The sequence below is a fragment of the Haliotis asinina genome, chromosome 4, assembly GCF_037392515.1.
Source record: "Haliotis asinina isolate JCU_RB_2024 chromosome 4, JCU_Hal_asi_v2, whole genome shotgun sequence".
NCBI classification, from domain to species: Eukaryota; Metazoa; Mollusca; class Gastropoda; order Lepetellida; family Haliotidae; genus Haliotis; species Haliotis asinina.
Genome location: NC_090283.1, coordinates 52,626,354 through 52,645,404, shown reverse-complemented (window position 1 = coordinate 52,645,404; position 19,051 = coordinate 52,626,354). Strand labels below are relative to the sequence as shown.

The 19,051-nt window shown below is 40.1% G+C and overlaps 1 long non-coding RNA gene across 1 annotated transcript; it reads left to right on the top strand.

Moving 5' to 3' along the window:
* The first annotated feature begins 6,135 nt into the window (after positions 1–6,135).
* LOC137282575 (uncharacterized) lies at positions 6,136–18,255 on the top strand. The gene is made up of 3 exons (XR_010956823.1): positions 6,136–6,216; positions 11,134–11,174; positions 17,976–18,255. It is a non-coding gene; the product is annotated as an uncharacterized lncRNA (long non-coding RNA).
* Positions 18,256–19,051: the final 796 nt, after the last annotated feature.

The window sequence follows — 19,051 nt, the reverse complement described above, 5'->3', positions numbered from 1 at the left end:
TAATTCACCGAAGGAAGGCTTGATCTGAAACTTAAGGGTTACACTGACACAATAGACGCTGATGTCAAGACATCTGATGTTGGATTTGTTGGAAGAAAGCACCAAAGACAGAAAGAGAGTGATTTGGGCGATTTAACGGGCGCTTCCGGTTTCTACTCACGGAAACATCCTGAACCCTCATATAAAGTCCGTAAAAATTGATATAGTTCAGTTCAGTTACCTGTTACACGTAAATTTAAATTTTTAAATTGAATTCTGACTTTATGCGTCGAACAAGAATACTGTCTAGCGTTTAATACATTTCTAGCTTGTTTCTCACGTCTATTGACGTTGTTTTGATTCTAGCTGAAATGTGAAGTCATATGTATGTGATTCATTAAAATGCCATTGCCCTGATGGCAGAAACAGTCACGTAGTCGCTGTCTCCAGAATAATGCCTTGGTACACGTGTGGTAATGACAGTAAACAGTCGGTACGGAGGTAAGGAGGTTTACTCACTTCATCACACACATACACAAGTGTGAAGGTGAGTCGTTCAGATGAAGTGTGAAGGGGAGTCGGTAAAGTGAAATATGTAAAGTGTGAAGGTTAGTAAGTGAGGTGAAATGTGAAGGTAAGACAATGAGATAAATGTGAAGGTGAGTCAGTGAGGTGAAATGCGTGATGGTTAGCGAGGTGAAATGCGAAGGTGGGTGAGGTGAAATGCGAAGGTGGGTGAGGTGAAATGCGAAGGTGGTTGAGGTGAAATGTGAAGGTGGGTGAGGTGAAATGTGAAGGTAAGACAATGAGATAAATGTGAAGGTGAGTCAGCAAGGTGAAATGCGAAGGTGGGTGAGGTGAAATGCGAAGGTGGGTGAGGTGAAATGCGAAGGTGGGTGAGGTGAAATGTGAAGGTGGGTGAGGTGAAATGCAAAGGTGGGTGAGGTGAAATGTGAAGGTGGGTGAGGTGAAATGCGAAGGTGGGTGAGGTGAAATGCGAAGGTAAATCAATGAGGTTAAACGTGAAGATGCGTTGGTCAGGTGAAGTGTAAAGGTTTGTAAGTGAGATGGAATGTGAAGGTGAGTCAGTGAGGTGACATTTGAACGTGAGTAAAAGAGAAGAAGCATAAAAGTGAGCCAGACAGCTAAAATATGAAGGTGAGTCAGTCATGTCAAGTATGAAGGTGAGTCAAATGAAGTGTTAAGGTGAGTTCGTCAGATAAAATGTGAAGGTGAGTCAGTAACGTGAAGTGAGAGGGTGTTTCACTCAGATGAGGTCAGGTGAAGTTTGCATTTGGTTACTAAGGTCATGCATGTGGGAGATTCTTTCAGGTTGAAGTAGGTGGCTGAGTCTGTGAGGTGAATTGTGTTTGTGAGTTAGTGAGGTTAAATGGGAAGATGATTCAGTAGGATGAAGGGTGAAGTTGAGACAGTGAGGCGAAATGTGAAGATGAGTCCAAAAGGTGAAGTCTGGTCAGTCAGATGAAGTGTGATAGTGAGTCAGTCAGGTGAATGGTGAAGGCAGGACGGTGAGTCCAAAAGGTGAAGGGTGAAGGCGGTTCAGTCAGATGAAGTGTGATAGAGAGTCAGTCAGGTGAAGTGTGAAGGCGGGTCAATCAGGTGAAATGTGAAGGCTGGTCAGGCAGGTGAAATGTAAAGGTGAGTCTAAAGGGCGAAGTGTGAAGTCGGGTCAGTCAGGTGAAGGGTGAAGACGGGGCAGTCAGGTGAAGTGTGATGGTGAGTCAGTCAGGTGAATGGTGAATGCGACTCAGGTGAAGAGTGAAGGTTGGTCAGTCAGGTGAAGCGTGATGGCTGGTCAGTCAAGTGAAATGTGAAGGCTGGTCAGTCAGGTGAAGTGTGATAGTGAGTCAGGTGAAGGGTGAAGGGAGGTCAGTCAGGTGAATGGTGAAGGCGGGTCAATCAGGTGAAGTATCTAAGTGGGTCAGGTGAAGTGTGAAGGTGAGTCAGTCTGTTGTAGTGCGAAGGCAACGAGATAAATAGTGCTATTATTTGTTGTGAAGTACCATGTCAAACTCACAAAATGTAGTTGGTAAAAACCAGAGTTATTTCTTATGTTTTGGATGGAAATTGTCCTGGTGGCAGTTGTCCTAGACCCGTGTCCACATTCAGTCATCTTATGGTAGTCTTCATAGACAAATGATTCCACAGCCGGGCTACTGACAGTGGGCGTGACTGCCGGTTGTTTCAAGTTCCCTGCTCACTAACAAGTGTACGTTTAAACTGGATAAAATGGAAAGTCAATGAAGAACCCTTTAAGTTAGAAAACTGTAAACATTTTATGATTTACAAACATAAAACAATTATCTTACGAGCATAACATGAAATGCCGCATGTATTTCCTTGATATGGTATAAAAACAACTTTCTCAAGTATTGGTCCGAGTTTTGGGGACTTTCTATATACAGTGGACGCTGTCACACCCGGCATCTGTCCAATCCGGCAAGTTGTCAAAACCAGTATATAATCTCAGTCCCACCCGTGGCTTGTACATATATCATTAGCTCCATAATCCGGCACATTGTCTAAACTGGATCATTTTCTTAGTCCCAGTGAGTGCCAGTTTAGACAGCTTCCACTGCCCGTTTACGAGTCAACGTCAGTTGTGCAGCACAGTGTTAGAATTGGTCTTCAACGGCCTTTAAAAGGCAAATTTGTTTGTTGCTATAGACGGCGAACGGACCGTGTGATGACGCAGGCACACCGAGTCGATGTATGTGATGTCTCTCACACGGGTGTTCGACCGTTAAAGATCTGAGTTTGAATTCAGCAGCCCAAGATTGTCGTACGAAGCGACTAACGGGACCGAGTAGTAAGGCTCTCTGATTTGGTTGACACGTCATCCCCATTGCGTAGACGGATGTTCATATTGTTGATCACTGGGTTATCTGATTCAGACGCAACTATTTACAGACCGCCGCCAAATAGTTTGAAGACTTCTGAGTGTTGCGTAACCAACAAACCAATCGGTATTGTATCCCGAGAATACCCGAGCCATCAACAGCGTCTTGTTCATGGCCCAGAGTGAGTGACTGACTGACTGACTGACTGAGTTTAGTTTTACGCCACACTCAGCAATATTCCAGCTATGAATAATCGAGTCTGGACCAGACAATCCAGTGATCAACAACATGAGTATCGATCTGCGTAATAGGGAACACATGACATGTGTCAACCAAGACAACGAGTCTGACCACCCGATCCCGTTAGTCGCCTCTTACAACAAGCATAGTCGCCTTTTATGGTAAGCATTGGTTGCTGAAGGCCTATTCTACCCCGGGACCTTCACGGGTCTATGAATTGCTGCAAGGTGCGTACATATTCTACATCAAATCATGACTCATGATCAGTGTCATAATTACAGGTCATATGACGTTGTGACGCATACATCCACTCACTTACAGCTCAAAGTAAATGTCACAATATCATTGACTGATCTAATCGCAGCTTTTCAGTTTTTTCAACTTTTATCTCAGCTCAAACTTGTATCAAAAGAATACTGTTGAGCAGTATCTATCAACACGAAACAGTCTATGAAGTTCTTAATAAACGTAAAGGTGGAATATGCCATTTACAGCAGGCATTCAAATGCATGGATTTTGACACAAGCTCCAGACATCAAACACGTAGGCGTACAAACGTGGTAAACATAACACATACTGGTCAGAGTAAATGTCACATCTATTTCAATTAGAACTTTCCCGTCCACTTAAAAGTTTACTTTAAGCCTTTATAGGTTGCGTGCGCCCACAGCTGATTGCGGTTTTAGAATTGTTTTCCGAGTTATTGATAGAAGATACACCGATGGAGTGAGTGAGTTTAGTTTTAAGCCGCTTATAGCAATAATCCAGCGATGTCAAAGGGGGACAATGGAAATGGACTTCACCTAGTGTACCCATGTGGGGAATCGAACCCGGGTCTTCGGCGTGAAGAGCGAACCACTAGACTACCCGCCATGCCACACTGAAATGTACCATTTTGGGGTTTTGTACAACAGTGTAACTAAGTTTATGACAAACACGTTTATACCGAACAGAATGACATAGCGAACTCTTACATTTATCTCATCCGTATGTTCCAGTCGATAATGATTAACGAACTGCAGTTATACCGAACCGAAATTAGTGGTCCCGTTGCTGTTATCATAGTATACCTTCCTGCTTACAAGAACGTCAGTGTCTAAAAGGGATTCGAATTGTTTGAAAATCAAGTCAGTGGATATTGGACGCGTTTGCTCGTTACACCGACGAAGCGGAGTCGATTCTCCACATGGATACTGTTACGGTCATAACCCTTATTTTCCTAAAACTATATTTATTCAAAATCATTTTCCGGAACATTTTGAGTTTTTCATTTAACCAAGTGTAATTTTACTCCTATTTCGTTTAACACCATTGACATTTCTTTATCAACCGTATAATAAGTGAGGTAACTCCTCAGGGCATGCCACTTGAGGCCATGTGCTTGCACAGAGAACAACCCAGGGAATGTCCAAAGTAGCGTTGATCTAGTGTAAAAGGCAACACGTATGAACGTTAGAACTAGAATTGGAAATGGATGGGCATGTTGGGCAGTGAATAAAGTCGTGCATTATTATACACGAATCATGTTGTTCGCAACAGATACAATGTGTGAAGCCCGCCGAGAATATTGCTAAAAGGAGCCTAAGACGTAAACTCACTCACTCACTCACTGCATCGACAATGGTGATTGTGTTGCATGCGTAACTCCTAGGATGTTGTTACACCACAGCTTGAATACCTGCAGCATTTCTAATATCTGGATTATATTTTCTCAGTTAAGTACAGCTGATAGTGATCCTTACCCTTTGAGGCTGCGTCCCATCCGGGATTCGAAACCATTCTATGAGATGCAGGCACCTGATCGCCTACAAACTAGTTCTGCGATTTAACCCACTCAGCCACTGCGATGGCCTTCCACTAAATGGTAGTCAAGCGGCTGGTACTCCAGATCATGTTGTTTGTTTGTGTACCATCTACATGTATATTTCTGTCTAGTGTAAATTGACAAGGTACCCACTGCCGAAATACACAGTGTCTTTCCGAAAGAGGTGACATGTAATATCTGCAGACGGTCAGATTAATTTTTCTCAGTTTGTTCAGACTTCAGTTTTATGTATGTCTGTAAATTGTGGCGATTAGTTGGCTGTCTCTAATGGTGTTGGTTAGAATCCCGGAACCCAACCATAAAGAGTGCTATATACTGTTCTTTAGTAAGAAAAATGTACTCACTTAGAATTGGTTGAAGAGGCAGTGGCTAAGTGGGTTAGATCGCTGTAGATATGTCATGGCAATTAAGTGGCTGACTATAAGAATGTGTGTTCAAATAACGCAACGCGGTACTAGCATTGTTACTTTAGTGAACAAATGTAACATCTGAGTACTATTCGAATGCTCCTTTGCTATTTGTTCGAGCTTTCTGTACTACTCAAAATATGTTAGGGACACCTCGATGCTTTACTTTTATTATAGAAATCTGCCATGTCAAGTTGCAGAACACATACAATTTTCATATTGCTATGATTAATCTGCCACGATGTACGCCATACGAATGCTTAAACTGTATATGAAAGAATCGAATGATTCTTAACTTCATTTGACTAGAATATAATATTAGATACATAACTGGGCAACTTGAAATATTGAAATAACAGCATAACAAATGCAATAATTACTAATGCAACTAAAATGACTAACCGAAAAAGGATTTAGCTAAAAAATAACTTAAACTGTGCGATTTTAATATTCATTATCTATCATCCACAATTACCAACAGCGAGTATGATTAGATGTTACAATCAGAATTATACTGTAATTATACCAGTAATTTCGACCATGTTAAGAGCGTATTATCCTGCGAATTCCAGAGCTTTATCAGTGAGAGGCAGCGGTTCAGAAAAGAGCAAAACCCACGCATAACGTACTTCAACCACCGAGTCATTAGAACAATTTCACTATAGCAGAAAATACCAAAGGCGATGGGTTCGGGATAACCTTTGCCACTCATCGCATAGATAAAGCTTCCTTTTACAAATAATTACATGTCATCACTTTAACTTCGTAAACACTGTAATTACTGTCAAATAGTCATGACTTCCTGTTGTAGTGTCACAGTGGTATATAAAGCGACATGATGACAATTTGTCAACACTTGTCTCCGTGCTAAGCAACGTGAACTGTCTTTTGGAACGGTTTTAAGGTAAATATGTTTCAGGTTCTTTGTCAAAGTGTCATAAAAACAGTGAAGCAGGTATGTATGGTTTAGGCTGTAAAGGAGGTGTGTATGGTTTAGGCTGTAAAGGAGGTATGTATGGTTTATGCTGTAAAGTAGGTGCGTATGGCTTAGGCTTTAAAGTAGGTGTGTATGGTTTAGGCTTTAAAGGAGGTATGTATGGTTTAGGCTGTAAAGGAGGTATGTATAGTTTGGGCTTTGAAGGAGGTATGTATGGTTTAGGCTGTAAAGGAGGTGTGTATGGTTTATGCTGTAAATAAGGTATGTATGGTTTAGGCTGTAAAGGAGGTATGCATGGTTTAGGCTGTAAAGGAGGTATGTATGGTTTAGGCTGTGAAGCAGGTATGTATGGTTTAGGCTGTAAAGGAGGTATGTATAGTTTGGGCTTTGAAGGAGGTATGTATGGTTTAGGCTGTAAAGGAGGTGTGTATGGTTTATGCTGTAAAAAAGGTATGTATGGTTTAGGCTGTAAAAGAGGTATGTATGGTTTAGGCTGTGAAGCAGGTATGTATGGTTTAGGCTTTAAAGAAGGAAGGTATGGTTTAGGCTGTAAAGGAGGTATGTATAGTTTGGGCTTTGAAGGAGGTATGTATGGTTTAGGCTGTAAAGGAGGTATGTATGGTTTAGGCTGTGAAGCAGGTATGTATGGTTTGGGCTTTAAAGGAGGTATGTATGGTTTAGGCTGTAAAGGAGGTATGTGTGGTTTAGGCTGTGAAGCAGGTATGTATGGTTTGGGCTGTAAAGGAGGTATGTATGGTTTAGGTTGTACAGGAGGTATGTATGGTTTATGCTGTAAAGTAGGTGTGTATGGCTTAGGCTTTAAAGTAGGTGTGTATGGTTTAGGCGTTAAAGGAGGTATGTATGGTTTAGGCTGTAAAGGAGGTATGCATGGTTTAGGCTGTAAAGGAGGTATGTATGGTTTAGGCTGTGAAGCAGGTATGTATGGTTTAGGCTGTAAAGGAGGTATGTATAGTTTGGGCTTTGAAAGAGGTATGTATGGTTTAGGCTGTAAAGGAGGTGTGTATGGTTTAGGCTTTAAAGGAGGTATGTATGGTTTAGGCTGTAAAGGAGGTATGTATGATTTAGGCTATAAAGCAGCTGTGTATGGTTTATGCTGTAAAGGAGGTATGTATGGTTTAGGCTTTAAAGGAGGTATGTATGGTTTAGGCTTTAAAGGAGGTATGTATGGTTTAGGCTGTAAAGGAGGTATGTATAGTTTGGACTTTAAAGGAGGTATGTATGATTTAGGCTATAAAGCAGCTGTGTGTGGTTTATGCTGTAAAGGAGGTATGTATGGTTTAGGCTGTAAAGGAGGTATGCATGGTTTAGGCTGTAAAAGAGGTATGTATGGTTTAGGCTGTGAAGCAGGTATGTATGGTTTAGGCTGTAAAGGAGGTATATATTGTTTATGCTGTAAAGTAGGTGTGTATGGCTTAGGCTTTAATGTAGGTGTGTATGGTTTAGGCTTTAAAGGAGGTATGTATGGTTTAGGCTTTAAAGGAGGTATGTATGGTTTAGGCTGTAAAGGAGGTATGTATAGTTTGGACTTTAAAGGAGGTATGTATGATTTAGGCTATAAAGCAGCTGTGTATGGTTTATGCTGTAAAGGAGGTATGTATGGTTTAGGCTTTAAAGGAGGTATGTATGGTTTAGGCTTTAAAGGAGGTATGTATGGTTTAGGCTGTAAAGGAGGTATGTATAGTTTGGACTTTAAATGAGGTATGTATGATTTAGGCTATAAAGCAGCTGTGTATGGTTTATGCTGTAAAGGAGGTATGTATGGTTTAGGCTTTAAAGGAGGTATGTATGGTTTAGGCTTTAAAGGAGGTATGTATGGTTTAGGCTGTAAAGGAGGTATGTATAGTTTGGACTTTAAAGGAGGTATGTATGATTTAGGCTATAAAGCAGCTGTGTATGGTTTATGCTGTAAAGGAGGTATATATGGTTTAGGCTGTAAAGGAGGTATGCATGGTTTAGGCTGTAAAAGAGGTATGTATGGTTTAGGCTGTGAAGCAGGTATGTATGGTTTAGGCTGTAAAGGAGGTATATATTGTTTATGCTGTAAAGTAGGTGTGTATGGCTTAGGCTTTAATGTAGGTGTGTATGGTTTAGGCTTTAAAGGAGGTATGTATGGTTTAGGCTTTAAAGGAGGTATGTATGGTTTAGGCTGTAAAGGAGGTATGTATAGTTTGGACTTTAAAGGAGGTATGTATGATTTAGGCTATAAAGCAGCTGTGTATGGTTTATGCTGTAAAGGAGGTATGTATGGTTTAGGCTTTGAAGGAGGTATGTATGGTTTAGGCTTTAAAGGAGGTATGTATGGTTTAGGCTGTAAAGGAGGTATGTATAGTTTGGACTTTAAAGGAGGTATGTATGATTTAGGCTATAAAGCAGCTGTGTATGGTTTATGCTGTAAAGGAGGTGTGTATGGTTTAGGCTTTAAAGGAGGTATGTATGGTTTAGGCTTTAAAGGAGGTATGTATGGTTTAGGCTGTAAAGGAGGTATGTATAGTTTGGACTTTAAAGGAGGTATATATGATTTAGGCTATAAAGCAGCTGTGTATGGTTTATGCTGTAAAGGATGTATATATGGTTTAGGCTGTAAAGGAGGTATGCATGGTTTAGGCTGTGAAAGAGGTATGTATGGTTTAGGCTGTGAAGCAGGTATGTATGGTTTAGGCTGTAAAGGAGGTATATATTGTTTATGCTGTAAAGTAGGTGTGTATGGCTTAGGCTTTAATGTAGGTGTGTATGGTTTAGGCTTTAAAGGAGGTATGTATGGTTTAGGCTTTAAAGGAGGTATGTATGGTTTAGGCTGTAAAGGAGGTATGTATAGTTTGGACTTTAAAGGAGGTATGTATGATTTAGGCTATAAAGCAGCTGTGTATGGTTTATGCTGTAAAGGAGGTATGTATGGTTTAGGCTTTGAAGGAGGTATGTATGGTTTAGGCTTTAAAGGAGGTATGTATGGTTTAGGCTGTAAAGGAGGTATGTATAGTTTGGACTTTAAAGGAGGTATGTATGATTTAGGCTATAAAGCAGCTGTGTATGGTTTATGCTGTAAAGGAGGTATGTATGGTTTAGGCTTTAAAGGAGGTATGTATGGTTTAGGCTTTAAAGGAGGTATGTATGGTTTAGGCTTTAAAGGAGGTATGTATGGTTTAGGCTGTAAAGGAGGTATGTATGGTTTAGGCTGTAAAGGAGGTATGTATAGTTTGGACTTTAAAGGAGGTATGTATGATTTAGGCTATAAAGCAGCTGTGTATGGTTTATGCTGTAAAGGAGGTATGTATGGTTTAGGCTTTAAAGGAGGTATGTATGGTTTAGGCTTTAAAGGAGGTATGTATGGTTTAGGCTGTAAAGGAGGTATGTATGGTTTAGGTTTTAAAGGAGGCATGTATATTTATGACCAGTTTCATTGGCAGGAAGATTCGAAACTGAACTGAACCAAACTGAACGAACTAAACGCTGCCAAACATTCCAAGGCGAATTTAATGCTGTTAAATACTGAGATCCAAATGGTAAAGATAATCTTTCACAATATTTGACTAATGAAAATTATAATTTGTGGTGGGGCGGTGTAATAGCTTAATGATTAAAACGTCCGCCTGACCCGGGTTCTATTCCACACTTTGGCACAATGTGTGAAGCTCATTTCTTGTGTCACCCGCCGTGATATTGCTGGAACATTGCTAAAAGGGGAGTAAAAACCACTCACTAATGTTTGGCGGTTTCGAAATAAGCGAGGGTCCGTGTGACGACAGCTTACAGTATTAATTATGTTCAGTTCCAGATAAGTTACTTTGACATGTTCGGTACTAAGAGTTCACCTTGGAGATGGATGTCGGATGTATGCCGAGTCCATCTCAACGAGTCCACCATACGTTAGGGGTGACTGTTGCCGTATCTATAGTCTATTGCAACATTCTATTGCGATATCAGACCAAACCCACTCACTACTACCGTACCTTAGCACAGACTTAAATCATTCGTGGAGATAATGAGGTTTGCTGTTCACAACCTCACACAAGAGCTATCACTCAAATGTTGAGGAACGTTATACTGTGGGTCTGGCAGCGTCAGGTGAATTTGAAGACGTCCATACGTAGTTTTACTTAATCCAAGACATTTTTCACTGGTGACAAAACCTGTGATCTTGATGGCCAGGAACATATAACCATTTTTAAGTCCTCGATACTTCTGCACTTATACAAGTAAATACATGGCGTTATTTGGCTGCAATGCCACTAAATAAGAGTCCTTTGCCTTGTCTGTGGAGGTGGTCGATGAGGCAGCATTGTATTTTAAGCGTTCGATCCTCATGAAGGACCCGGTTCGATTCTCAAAAAAATGCACAACGTGCAGAACCTATTTTGGGGTGCCTAAGCCGCGATCAAACATTCTCACTCACCCAAGCAATCATACACCTTGCCATTTCCAATTTTCAGTTAGCCGTGGCATGGTGAAACAATTCACTTCAAACACAAAACAATCCCCCATAACAACAATGCAGGTTTGTATGTGAAACCAAATCAACGTACGAATGACGCTTGTCTTCGAGTATATTTCAAATTTTCAACTTGCTTGACTGACCTGTTTGTTTTTAACGATTTTTTTGTCTTTCCACTCAGATGTAACAATTTGACATACATAGAAATGTATCCAGTAGACAATCCGGTCTGAAGAAGACAATCACGTGCTTGACAATTTACGCGTACGTCCTACGGTCATGTCAAATACCGCTATTGTTGGGTTCGAATCCCGGTCTGGTTAATGTGAAGATTCATTTTCCCACTTGCAGTGGTAGTCATTAGATTTGCCAAATGGTCATATTTTCACATTTTCGGCTGTATTTATGTAAACTGGAATTTCTGCTCCTTTCAGATCATCTAGAAGTTACCAACATACTTCACAGGACAAATATGGTAAGCTCAACATTATCATAGTCAATATTATTGTTATTACTAGAGTGCTTCACTTAAATAGGGACTCGAACCTTCGACTTTTGCTGCAAAGGCGTGAACAATTCGATACCCTACTGTCCCACGCTGCTGTTGAAACCCTCTCAAATATGTTTGGTTTGTTTGTCCTTTAACACCGCAACATCCCGAATAATGGCAGAATCCGGTGACTGACCATTCAGTGAGTGACAATCTAGTGACTGACTTCAGGAGCATCAATCTATGGAGTTGGTAAATGATGACAAGTGTCAACCACGTCAGCAAGCCTGACCAGCCGATCCCGTTAGTCGCCTCTTGTGACAAGTATGGGTTGCTAAAGACCAATTCTAACAAGCATTTGCATACGAATATGTACATGTACTGAATACATTGTATGTGAACGAATATGTACTGAATACATTGTATGTGGACGAATATGTACTGAATACAATGCATCTGAACGAATATGCACTGAATACATTGTATGTAAACGGATATGCACTTACAATTCAATGTATATTCTTTCTCCAAAGATTTGGACACGGAATTTCACTCATTTTATGGTCATCATGGCTACTCTGTTCAAGGACACTGTTGTTAAATTTCAGTTGTTTTATTTCATGTGGGAAAACACATCCACATTTTACGAATCAGTCACTGTTGTTTTACTTGTGCACATCGTCACTACGTATAATATTGTAGATCAAGTTACAGTTCCGTTGGCAGATGATGGTCAAGACTGATACTGGTCTTCAGGAACCCATGATTTACGGGAGAAAAAAGCTTGACTTGTTTGGCAAATGCCATCGTATCACCATTGCGCAGATCGCTGCACAGGATGCCTGTCAGTGTATTATCTGGTCCTGACTCAGTGATTTACGCAAAACTGCCGAGTGTAGATTTAAACAACAGCCAGTCAAACTCAGCAACATGCCTCCGTATGAACGTTCTAGGTAGTTTCTCAAATCGCATTTAAAATGCATCTGATATAAATGTTCCCAGAACTGACGCATTATTGACAAAGAATAGGACAGCTGCAAGTCCCTGTGCTGGCTGATTTTAGGCGAACAATTGATTGCTCTTTGAATGTATTTGTGAATGGGACCAACAGTAGCAGTGGATATTTGGTACAATTACCCTATGGTAGTGATTGATAGAGACACGCTTTAGACATACTCTGAAATTTAGTCGATACTCGACGTTTAACAGACACATTCTACGTTATTTGTACAAACTGACTTAAAATACCACGTTATTAAGTCAACGTTGCCTATGACGAGAGTTAAATTGTGACTTTTTGAATGCATACGAAAACCTTTACGCTCATTTTAGAGTTATTATCAGCCTTGACGTTTCTGATCATACAAACGAAAACAATTGCCACTTCGTCATTTTACGTCATGCTTGCACGTATGGTAAATGTGTAAATATCATTTCAACAATATATCCCCTCTTCCGTTTACAGTTATTGAGACCTAGCAGTAAATAACTGGTATATGAGGCTAGTAATGGTTAACCCATTATCCCATATCTGAGACCTAGCAGTAGTTAGCTGAGCATGGGTACACTGACCTTTCTAACCTTGTAATACTTTACTGATAATCTGCACACTGTGGCGTTTGCAAACGTAACACAAATCAACTGATAATCTAGTGAGATCTTTAAAAACTCATTATCTTCAAAGTGATATTTGAAACCTTGCGATAATGAACGTATACTCCTCACAAAAAAGCAGCAATTATCTTCAGTGTGATATCTTTATCATTCTCGATATCGATATTTGCAGACATGTTACTGAAAGGTAAATATTTTAAAAATGCATAACCTTTAATGACTGTAAAAATGATTTATCCGAAAACATTGATAACATCATCCGAAGACAACCACCCTCAGAAACAACGTGCAATATGTGTGGCATGAGTGTGCTCCACATGTATCATACGCGGTCTGATCGGTTACAATCTACCTGACACGTGTGTCCTCACTTTTATGCATGATCGTGGGAGAGAGTTGTAATGAAGTTGTTTGGGTCAACAACATCACATATATGGACAGGCCCGCATGATCACCCGATTTTAATTCCACTAAACATGCTTGGGACATTATTGGAAGTCGTGTTTACGCTATCCATGTTTACCCACAGATTCAGGATAACCTTGAGCAGTCACATTTGTGTTCATGATGATCATTCGCATTACTGAACACTGCTTCGTTGGCCCAAACTGACTTAAACCTAAATGTCAACATTTTGCTCCATCAATGCAGCACATTTTGCACTACTGTTTCACGTGTATATGCTTTAGATGATCTGTCCCGGGGTAGAACAAACCTTCAGCAACCCATGCTGGCCATAAAACGGCGACTGTGCTTGTCGTAAGAGGCGACTAACGGGATCGGTTGGTCGCTGACTGTTGGTCGGTTGACTGCTGTCATCGGTTCCCAGTTGCGCAGATCGATGCGCATGTTGTTGATCACTGGATCATCTGGACCAGACTCGATTATTTAAAGACCACCGCCATATGGCTGGGATATCGCTGAGTTCGGCGTAAAACTAAACTAAAACCAATCACTCACTCAATACCATTTCATTTCATTCTGTTAATCGTGTGTAAATATGTTTCACTTTTCTTTTGCATCATTCCAGGATTTGCAATTTCAATAAATGAAAATGTAATGAGACTAAACAATTTATGTTGTTTAACTTTTTTTGTGAGGAGTATATATTATCTGTACACCGACTTTTGTAACAGTACAATAATTAACTGATAATTACTATTGCTGATATCTGAAACTTCACAACAATACACTCTTGCTCTTCTGTACAAAATAATGTTTGACAGCTGGTTATATTAACCGATAATTTGTACACGTGATAATAATCAGCTCATTATCTTTGAACTGATATTTTAAGTCTTGCAAGAATGAACATAATTTTGTACATGGACTTTTGCAACGTAGCAATAATCAACCGATGATCACTACTGCTGATATCTAAAACATCGCAATGATACACTAGTCTGCCGTATTCCAAACCTTGACAGCTGGACAATCGATACTCAACTCATTATCATCAAACCTTCAAATATTTGAAACCTTGCAAAAATGAAATTGTTATCAGTATACCAGAGCAAAAACAACCCGTACGTAGTTGAATATATGTGACGTGAGACCCATTTGGTTCAACTCTCCACAGGTATAACATGTTACATCATCAGTCATACACACAAGCTACTGAATTCAAAAGTCATTTCCTCGTTGAAACCAACGTATCCGGTGCGTCCACTTCTGTTTTAAATGTCAGCACCGTATTCAGTATAAGGGGGCATCACAAGAGCCGAAGCAATTTGTGTCTGTGGCATTCGCCTGGATATACATCTACATATTAACTACGGGCGTCTGTGATCGACTTCAGCAAGGAGATGGTACCACTACAATCTATTTTCAGTTGTGGAAAACTATTTGCCATGGGAAATGATGAGCACTTAGCGAGTTGTTATCACAATGTTTACATATATCTTGACATGTGTAGTAAATTGAAGATAATGTTTTGCATGTAATGTGAAAATAATTTAAAAGTATTTTGACAACGTTTTGATATTTCCCTGAAAGATGAAGCGTGCGGGATCAAACAAGATCACACATTTTTTTCATCCGGAACTAACACATTTAAATAACAAATGTCTCCATGCACGCTGTGCTGATTAGTCTGCACAGCGTTGTCCCACATTGCTGTTGAAACTCATACGAGGATCTTTTTTTTGTTTGTTTGTTGTTGACCGCCGCACTCAGCAGTATACTAGCTAAATGGCGGTGGTCTTTAAATAATCGAATCTGGACAAGACGACCCAGTGATCAACAGCACAAGCATCGATCAACGCAAAAGGGTTACGATGATGTGTGTGAACCAAATCAGCGAGCCTTACCACCCGATCCCGTCAGTCACCTCTTACAACAAACATGGGTTGTTGAAGGCCCTTTCTATGCCTGATCGACATGAACCCCCAGACTTGTAGTGTCCTTGCATAGATACCAGTGTAAGGAAATATGGACGAGAACGCTTAATGAAAGTACACGTTTATCGTATGTTTATCATAGTCACAATGAGGGCGTTGGGGTAATCTGGCGGTCACACCGTTAAGCACCTGTAGTTTACTCATGGATTATTGATTATTGGTTCACGTGGATTAAGGCCGGGCGGGACAACTTAGAAATGGCCAGCGAGTCCTAACTTGACACACAGAAGGGAGCAAGCTACAAAGACATATTTTATATCATTGGAAAGATCTCGAGGAGATCCAGTGTGTTCACGTGTTAATAAGCTCACACATTGGCTCTGAAAATGCATTTCTGCAGAAATTTCTGGCAGAATTTTTTTTCCTGCAGAAATTTCTGGCAGACATTTTTTCTATTTCACTACCAAATTTATCTTAATTTAACAAAATTAGAGAGTATAAGTAATGGTACTGCTGCGTGAGTGGTAGTTTCGTGTTTATTCCAAGTAATAAGCACTTAGCGTGATGAACTGATCTGATATTTTTGTTTTGCCACCAGAATTATTTTAGTTGAATAAGATTAAACACCATCGTTATATAATTTAATATAGACTTTCTTTAAATGCTGTCGTTTCCCCTGTTTAAAGCCTATTAGTACCAGACAACCGAGTATTTTAAAATGTGAATTTGACCGTATTTCATTATAGCTTTTACAATTTAAAAGGCTTATGCATTATTCCCATCCGTTTCATTATAACACAGTTGTAACTTCTTAGTGGATTCACGTCGTGCAAGATTAATTTAACATTGTTTCGGTGTATTCCCCGAGTGGCCGCTCTCTGGCTTGCGTAATTATTAACCGCGGTGTCCACTCAAGGACAACCGAACCGGAACGATGACCGCTTATAGAGACAACCTGATAAACCACAAATTAACAGGTGTGAAAACTCGGTCGCCTTTTCGGCATAAATCATTGTTTCAACGAGGCAATTACATTTTCGCGGGTATTGTCACTTTGAACACTGATGCATTGTCGCATAGGTATTGTTTATCATCTCAACTGGTACGCTGGTCTTTTCGGGCATGTTGATGAATTCACATTATGGCTCACATGTCTTACATTGTTATTATTGTATGTATGTAGTATATGTCAGGTTTCGTCTCTATTCGCCTTCAACCCATATCGCATACATAAACAATGTAGGCTTATTGGGATTGGAAAATACACCGAAACAATGTTAAATTAATCTTGCACGACGTGAATCCACTAAGAAGTTACAACTGTGTTATAATGAAACGGATGGGAATAATGCATAAGCCTTTTAAATTGTAAAAGCTATAATGAAATACGGTCAAATTCACATTTTAAAATACTCGGTTGTCTGGTACTAATAGGCTTTAAACAGGGGAAACGACAGCATTTAAAGAAAGTCTATATTAAATTATATAACGATGGTGTTTAATCTTATTCAACTAAAATAATTCTGGTGGCAAAACAAAAATATCAGATCAGTTCATCACGCTAAGTGCTTATTACTTGGAATAAACACGAAACTACCACTCACGCAGCAGTATCATTACTTATACTCTCTAATTTTGTTAAATTAAGATAAATTTGGTAGTGAAATAGAAAAAATGTCTGCCAGAAATTTCTGCAGGAAAAACAATTCTGCCAGAAATTTCTGTAGAAAAAAAATTCTGCCAGAAATTTCTGCAGAAATGCATTTTCAGAGCCAATTTGTGAGCTTATTAACACGTGAACACACTGGCACTTAAACTTTTCGTGTTCATCTCCTCGAGATCTTTCCAATGATATGAAATATGTCTTTGTAGCTTGCTCCCTTCTGTGTGTCAAGTTAGGACTCGCTGGCCATTCCCAAGTTGTCCGGGCCGGCCTTGATTAAACTCACTCACTCACTCACTCACTCACGCACTCACTCATTCAGCACTGTAACTCCCCATGGCCCCTCGTATTGTCATCTACCTTCAGTTGTTGGCAACATATAGCTTGTTTTAACATTGTATTGTCTTCGTACATAAAATCTTTTTAGATATACATGCTAGTTTTAGACAACAATTGTAATAACCTAGTTATTTGACAGTCCTTCGATGACTGTTTGTTTAACAACGTATATTCACTGTGTATGCAAACGTTAAATTCTAACACCCTCTTACTAGTGTTTACTGCTTGACACGCATTAGATGAGCCTGCGCAGTAAACGCCTTTGTGACAAGTAGGCTGGGCAAGGAATGTAGACGAATACACTCGACTGCTACAGGTACATGAGGTAGGTCGGGGACTAAGCACGTGCAATACACGCTGACGGTGGCGTGAAATCAATACCGCTACTGTTTATCACATGTCTCGTACAGAGATTTCGTTAAGCAAGACACGATTCGCACGAGGAAATTGAACATTTTAATATTTAGACGACAACCTGTTTCCCTCTTGTTTCAAATGGAATGTTCTGGAGGGCGTTCCCATATATGCAAATTGAGGTCATTTGTCAGGTCGTGGCTCATCAAATACTTGTCAAGCAGTACACACACATATGGAATTTCCAATTGAAGCTCCAGACGTACACACTTCCGTATCATTTGTTTCGCATCATTCATTCATTCGTTCGTTCGTTCGTTCGTTCGTTCATTCATTCACTGTGATACCACAACCTATATGATAAGCGACTTGTCTTCAGCATAAATTATAAAAAAAGACATTTTATTGAAACTGAAAATTTTGGAAACAAAATATTGGTGTATGATGGTTTAAACAGACTTAAATTATCTTTTTCAGAAGTTCATATTCAGCGTCTTGTTAATCCTGCCCATAGCCATCACAGCAATGGTTGATGCCAACAGAATGCGTTGTGTCATCTGCCAGAGTAAATGCGCCATCAGAGCGTGCGTGGACATAAACAAGTCTGTCGGAGCGTCCGGAAACGAGTGTGAGAACTATATGCACAGAACAGATGTACCCCAAAAGGTCAAAGAGGTTTTGAAAACTAGAGGCCAGTGTTTGAGCGGATGCCGGTGTTAAGTTTTGAAAGATCATATAAACGTCTGTCTTTATTGAATCTTGTCTATTATTTATCATGTACCTTTTTAAAAGAAAACATAATCAAAATCACTGCAAATGCTTTGTTTACGAAGACCAATCCATCAACTGTAAGCAATTATCGGCGGTTATTCACCTTGTCTACTATTCAAAGATGCCTCTCCTCAGTTCGTAATTTTCATCGCAATAATGTAGACATAAAATGAGAGTGCAGATGACCTTTGGTGCATACCAAAACGTATGCCAACTTCCAGCAGATGACCTTTGGTGCATACCAAAACGTATGCCAACTTCCAGCAGATGACCTTTGGTGCATACCAAAACGTATGCCAACTTCCAGCAGATGACCTTTGGTGCATACCAAAACGTAAGCCAGCTTCCAGCAGATGACCTTTCGTGCATACCAAAACGTAAGCCAGCTTCCAGCAGATGACCTTTCGTGCATACCAAAACGTATGCCAACTTCCAGCAGATGACCTTTGGTGCAAACCAAAACGTATGCCAACTTCCAGCAGATGACCTTTGGTGCAAACCAAAACGCATGCCAACTTCCAGCAGATGACCTTTGGTGCATACCAAAACGTATGCCAACTTCCAGTAGATGACCTTTGGTGCATACCAAAACGTAAGCCAGCTTCCAGCAGATGACCTTTGGTGCATACCAAAACGTATGCCAACTTCCAGCAGATGACCTTTGGTGCATACCAAAACGTAAGCCAACTTCCAGCCGATGACATGTAATAAGCCTGTTGTTTTTTATCAACCAAATGCATAACCGTTACTAAAACCGGTTACTAAAGTCATACATTAACAAT